Here is a 7,369-nt window from a genome sequence, read left to right as displayed (position 1 = left end):
CCTCTCTAAGGAGCTGTTGCTCACCTCGCAACGACGAGACACATGAACGCCAGTGAGGGGTTTTAAAGATAAAATATAGAGAGAGCACCTGTTGAGAAAAAGGGGGCGGGGGAAGAGAAATTCCCCTCTCATTAAAGATTAACCGCTCAGTGCTCGACTAACGAGCCCTTTTCCTTGGAAGTGAACAAACACTCGGAGGTAACTAACCATAAGACACAGGCACATGATTCTAGACATTAGCAGAGACGGCCCCAAAATGGACGCTTTGAAAAAGGTGTGACTGGCCGTCAGTCTTGTGGGGCTGTGATGGGTAGTGTATTAGAGGTCAGAGGTCACAGGTGGTCTCAGGAGAGGGGGAAGATGGCTGAGCACCTCTGTCCCTTTTTACGGTCCTCTCTGTAGTCTTCGGTATGGTCTATCTGTGGTCTCCGGCGTGAGTCCTGGCTCCTGAAGACCCACCCCTGCTGGGCCTGTAATCCTGTTTTAAGAACCAGGAGGATGGCATTCTCTGCTCTGCCTTGACCTCTGGGTCTGCACAGTGTGTGAGGGGATTAGCAGAGTAGGTCCCAAGAATCCCCACCGTCACAGTGTGTAGCTGACCCAGTGACCCTGTACCCTGTGAGGCTGGGTGTAGCTCCACTATGGGTGGGCACCGAAGGCTGTATTAGCCCCTCTGTTCCCCCTTAATGAGGTGTGCTGACAGGCACCAGGTAAGGGAGGTCGCCAGGGTCAAGGACCCCCTCGGTGCCACACAAAAAGAGCCGGAGGATCACCTGCCACTCTCCAGATCAAATGAGGTCTTAGAGAGGAGGCTCCCCTCTCGCCAAATCTCCCCATGAATACTCAGACAGGCCAGGCAGGGGCTACCGGGTGACCTCCCTCAGCTAAAGCTCCTGTCAGAGACCCTACACTGCTACACAGCTACACAGACCCACACCCCCTCCAGCACCAAGCCCCTCCCTGCTCTTAATTCCTACTCTCAGCCAGTCACTAATACAATGGTGCATAATGGCCCTATAATCAACCCCATGGCCACTAGACCTTTTCTCTACTTGCAGTCCCCATGTTGAGCAGGCCGGTGAGCAGCAATGAGATGTTAATTAGCCCTCGTATCCAGAGGGATAATCAGTGGGCACATTCAGGTGCACTTAGTCCTCTCAGCATAAAATCTCTAGGTACAACATGTTTTTTAGAAAAAGGTTGAAATACAGTACAAACTCTAGGTTTTGTATGAATAAATGAGACATTTAGAACACAAAACAAATTCCTCAGACATGATGGATGTAGCCTTGCGTTCCTGTTATTTTATTATTCGTCTCCCGCTGTTGGCGGTAGGTGCACCTGATTCAGCTGCCCTGTGTTTGACTGGTAGGAGAAGTGTTCCCATTTTGAACCGTTTCATGTGTCTGAAGGTACAAACTTTGCCTTCCCGGCGGGCCTGGAGAGCAAATCAAGTGCACTATAAGCCTACCGCTGGCCAATCGGATGTCTCAGATTACCGTGTCTGCAGTAACATAGCAGGGGTACAAGAAAGCAAAGTTCATACTGTGAGATTTCAAAACTTTTAAAACCATGACCAGAGAGAAGGTCAACGAGTACAGCAAAGAGCTGCTGTTTTTATAAGTGACTTCATGTTTAAGATCTTACTCAGCACTGTCAACACTTTGTATTCAACACTTGTATAAGCCATAAAATGTGTGTTCTTCCTATTTCCACTCAGCGCTACAACAAGCAGTGCAGCAGTAATGAATGAGTAGGAAAGTGTATCTATAGGCTTGCATTGTTGTTATTAGTGGTTTGTTTAGTTTTAAATATCAAGGAATATTTCACTTTTTCTGTTCATAGGAGTAACAACATGAATTTGTGCATGAGCAGAAATAATGCAGTGCGACTCGAGTTTCGCCATCAGCTGGAAGACGGTGTCCCTTTTTGGTCAGTGTCAGTAGAGGAAAGAGAGAGCGGAGGGATGCTGAGAGGCTGATCCTCAGTCTGCTGCTCTCTTCCTTCGCTGAGACTGACCATCAGATGCAGGCACCACCAGCCCAATAAAATACAAATAAAAAGCCAATTATTTAAATGTATGCTCACATCTGATCATATAGCCTACCTCAAATTTGGGAATATGTATATATTTTTAATTGGTCCGAACAACAATGCATTGGCAAGGCAATTCAAGCAAAGCCAATATGCAGTGCTAATGTGTTGGGCCAGTAGCCAACTACACAAACCTCATTGCTACAGTACTGTTTTTAATAGGTTAATGTTGCATAGGCTTACGTTTTTTAAGTAATATTAAAAGTGCATCTGAGCGGTAGCTCTCGACTTGCATTTTGGCTCAGAAAGTAATCTAGACTCAGAAAGTAATCTTGACTCAGAAAGTAACCTTGACTCAGAAAGTAACCTTGACTCAGAAAGTAACCTTGACTCAGAAAGTAATCTAGACTCAGAAAGTAATCTAGACTCAGAAAGTAATCTAGACTCAGAAAAGGTTGGTGACCACTGATGTAGATGGTTGGTCAGAACCAGGTTTCTCCTCCAAATAACCTCATCAAACAGGAGCATGTGACAGGGTAAGTAAGGGTTGGGACAAGCTGGGTACCTCACACAATGCCCCCTGTCAGTCAACCCTACTCCTGGGGGTGACGAGGGTTTAGGAGGGGGGCCCTTAGGGCTCTGGGATTGCCTTTAATCCGCCAGCTAATAAATTCAGAGCGGGGCCATATGCTCCTATGCGTGTGAGAGAGGGGAGTGTGCCCCATGCTACTTACACCAGGCCAGTGCTTTTTCAGGTACCGCCCCCCCCCCACGGCCAGACCCTTTGTACTGCAGGATCAGCCCTCTCCACACTGTGAATGGGCCCAATTGATTAAACCCCACCGTATAATTGTCAGCTAATCCCACCAAATCATTTACCATCCATTTGAAAAGCACAATGCACGCTTCTCCTTTTCTCTCTTTTCTCTCTCCTTCTCCACCCCTGATTCTCCTCCTCCTCCTCCTCCTCTTTTCACGGCGCCAGGTTTGTCCCCGCACGCCTCAGCTCTCTATCCTCTCTGTGTGAGCAGAGGTAGAGGGAGGAGGAGGATGGGGTGAGGAAAAATCTAGAAAGCTGATCTGTCTCATGTCTGTGCTCTGCTGGAGAGCTGGCCGTAGATGAAAGCGGGCTGCGGGGGGACGTGTTCTAATCTGCCTGGTGAGAGAGCGGCGTGCTACGCTAACCTGGCCTGGCCTGAGCCCCTACCTGCCTGGACACAGACAGGGCCTTGACATAGCACCAGCACCATGCAGCACCAACACCAGTCTGGGCCGACAACACTTAGGTAGGGGAGTGGCTACAAGACAGGGATTATTCCGTTTTTAATATTGCTTGCATATATTACCACATCTAAATTATATTGTATTAAATGCTGAAAACAAACATATTGTTGGGGTGTCCTGTATTTATCAAAATAACCACTCAATAATTAGGACTTCCAACAAATTCAGGTTTTATTAGCACAGCAATTGTCCACGTTCACAGCTCACCCGATGGCCAAACCCCCCCCCCCCAAAAAAAAACTACACTTGTCTCTATCCCAATTCATCTCCCATTCTGAGTACACATGTTCAACACCCTTTCAGTGATCTAAGGGATCCCCAGACAGGGGGCCATGACCTTCTGACCTCAGCCATTTAAGCCTTGACCTCAGGATCCCCCCTGGCCACTCCTCTCCCTCATAGCTTGCTTAATGTCTTTCCTACTTCTCATCCTCCTCTTTCATATGGGATAGACGTTACCTAAAGTCCATTTTATAGTTGTGTGCAAGGCCTCTCTACATTGTTTGCAAGTTCATGTTCAAGTTTTATGGTCACATGCACAAGTAACAGTGAAATGCTTAACTTGCGTGAGAAATAAGAAATAAAAGAGGAAGCTGTATACAAGGTCAGTGTTCACCACATTTTAATGTGGAGGTATACTGGAGTCATTTGAGATAGATATGTACATGTAGGCGAAGGATTAGGATAGAGTGACTGGTAGCAGGAGAAATAATTATAATAGTAAACAGTATGGCAGCAGCACAAGTGGTGTGTGTGTGTGTGTGTGTGTGTGTGTGTGTGTGTGTGTGTGTGAGTGTGTGTGTGTGTGTGTGTGTGTGTGTGTGTGTGTGTGTGTGTGTGTGTGTGTGTGTGTGTGTGTGTGTGTGTGTGTGTGTGTGTGTGTGTGTGTGTGTGTGTGTGTGTGTGTGTGTGTGTGTGTGATAGAAAGAGAGAGAGAGAGAGTGTCAGTGTAGGAGTGATAGGTGGATATTATGTAAACAAGGCCGAAAAGTGACTGGTAGTAGGAATATATTAATACTTATGGTAACTAATATACTAGTGGTAATATATAAATGTGAACAGTAGTAATAGTGACCAGTAGCAGGATAAATAGATAGATACTAATGGTAATGCCAATCAATAATCAATGAACAGCAGCATAGTGGTAATAGTACATCTAATCAATAATCAATGAACAGCAGCATAGTGGTAATAGTACATCTAATCAATAATCAATGAACAGCAGCATAGTGGTATAGTACATCTAATCAATAATCAATGAACAGCAGCATAGTGGTAATAATACATCTAATCAATAATAAATGAACAGCATCATAGTGGTAATAATACATCTAATCAATAATCAATGAACAGCAGCATAGTGGTAATAGTACATCTAATCAATAATCAATGAACAGCAGCATAGTGGTAATAATACATCTAATCAATAATAAATTAACAGCAGCATAGTGGTAATAGTACATCTAATCAATAATCAATGAACAGCAGCATAGTGGTAATAATACATCTAATCAATAATCAATGAACAGCAGCATAGTGGTAATAGTACATCTAATCAATAATCAATGAACAGCAGCATAGTGGTAATAATACATCTAATCAATGAACAGCAGCATAGTGGTAATAGTACATCTAATCAATAATCAATGAACAGCAGCATAGTGGTAATAATACATCTAATCAATAATCAATGAACAGCAGCATAGTGGTAATAGTACATCTAATCAATAATCAATGAACAGCAGCATAGTGGTAATAATACATCTAATCAATAATCAATGAACAGCAGCATAGTGGTAATAGTACATCTAATCAATAATCAATGAACAGCAGCATAGTGGTAATAGTACATCTAATCAATAATCAATGAACAGCAGCATAGTGGTAATAGTACATCTAATCAATAATCAATGAACAGCAGCATAGTGGTAATAGTACATCTATTCAATAATCATTTTAGCAGCAGCGTTGGTTTGAGGGGGAGAAATAGTTGTTAGCCATTTAATACTCTTATGGCAAGGGGATAGAAGCTGTTTAGGAGTCTGTTGGTCTGCCGGATGAGAGCATCCGGCATCTTCTTCTATAAACCAAACTCTGACATCACACATCTCATAATCTGACATTGGTCTTTAACCTGAACACTTAGGTTGGGTGACTGGATGAAGGGCGTTGTTTGCAGGATGGATCTTCATGTGAAGTTCTTGTAAATGCCCATAGATATAGATTTATGTCCATGGAGGTTCTAAGGAGACATAAGACGACAAATCATCTGTGCTCGAGTCACTTCAACTGGGCACATCATAGGATGGTTTGGGGCATGTGATGATGCTGATGATGATGATGATGATGATGATGATGATGGGGATGATGATCTCCACAGTTGGGTTATTATAGGACCAGATTTTGTTCAACATGATGATGTGAGAGGGTGTTCCTCTTAATATAAAATATTCCCATATCCAATCCTGTACAATAGGGTTCATAACATATAACATGGTCTGAAATGTAGTGCCTTCAGCCCCTATTTACACCTGGCATCTTTAACCTTAACCTTCTTTGAGATTAAAGTGTATTAACATTCCCAAATAATACACTGTATCGTTAATGACTGGCCATCCATACCCTCTTCATTCCCCTCTACACAATGTTTTTAATATTAATGTTATGGTGAAATCATACAACCAGCCATCAGCAATGCCTTGGGGGGATTTCTCCTCATCCTTGTCCGGGCTGAATGGTTTAATGATGTCCACTAACTGACCATGGAGTCCATAGCCGTGACCCCCTGGGAACCAGGTCATGGTGGAAAGGTCACAACCTCTGACCCCCAGCCACCACAGTGACCTGACCCAGACATGTGCTGATGTCCAGATGAGGTTACCAATGGGACGTTGTCTGGGGCCGTGAGCAAACAGGCAAGGCCATTGTGTGTAAATGGGACAGCCAACCGTCACGCTGTCCAACACCATAATGGGCTGACCTCTGAACCTGGGTAGCTGACACGTGGCCTGCTTTATTAGGGTCTCAAGCCACGCTACTGGTGATAATACCACCATTAAGGGTCAATGGTTAAGATGCCTGTCTGTCAAATGCTCAACAAGAGGTGGGATACATGGCAGCGGGTAGCCTAGTGGTTAGAGCGTTGGGCCAGTAACCAAAAGGTTGCTAGATAAAATCCCCAAGCTGACAAGTTAAAAATGTGTCATTCTGCCCCTGAACAAGGCAGTTAACCCACTGTTCCAAGGCTGTCATTGTAAATAAGAATGTGTTCTTAACTGACTTGCCTAGTTAAATAAAATACAGTTGACCATAACCACAATTTTCTTCATCAAGTTTTTTCATACATTTCAGTACACAAAAAATGTGTATTTAAAGATTCCAACAAAAACCACCAACCGTACAAGTAATCAGTTAAACATTGCTAGATTTATTTTCAATTGAGTTAATATGAATAGTAGGACATATCTAGCCAAGCAGCACAATAGTATGAAGGCTCCAACGACACGCCACTAAAACCACTATGACATCATACAAATGACCCAATATAAAGCTCTCACTTGAGCTTACCCCATCAACAAGACACAAGGTCAGAGGTCAATGAGGGAAGCTACCACCGTGCTTTCCGTTGACTGGTCAACCGTCCCACACCACAGAGGCATGTCTATCGGTGTTACATCTTCCTCCTCCTCCTCCCCAACCCAACTGACTGTCCGGCCATCCCCATTTGACCTGCATCTCTATCTCCCATATGGAAAGGGCAGCGGTCTGAATTAGTGAGGACATCCCCAAAGGTCAAAGTTTAAATGACCAGGACTGTTTAGAAGGAAATTAGATTGTAAACACAGCACTGCTTTGGAGCTGTTCTCCCTCTATTAAATAGTACTTTCTTCAATATTGTAATTTGAATCCCTGCTGTTGACTAAAGCCTTGTTTTACCCAAATGAAGACTTCTCAGTTTTGATTACTTTTGATAGCAAATTAGTGTGTATAACTTTTATGTGTCAATAGGAAACATATTTGGCTCAGGGTTGCCAAGATCACTCTCTTATCG

The sequence above is a fragment of the Salmo trutta genome, chromosome 27 (assembly GCF_901001165.1).
Source record: "Salmo trutta chromosome 27, fSalTru1.1, whole genome shotgun sequence".
In the NCBI taxonomy this organism is placed as follows: Eukaryota; Metazoa; Chordata; class Actinopteri; order Salmoniformes; family Salmonidae; genus Salmo; species Salmo trutta.
The sequence above is the reverse complement of the archived record's forward strand: the minus strand, read 5'-3'. Positions refer to the sequence as shown.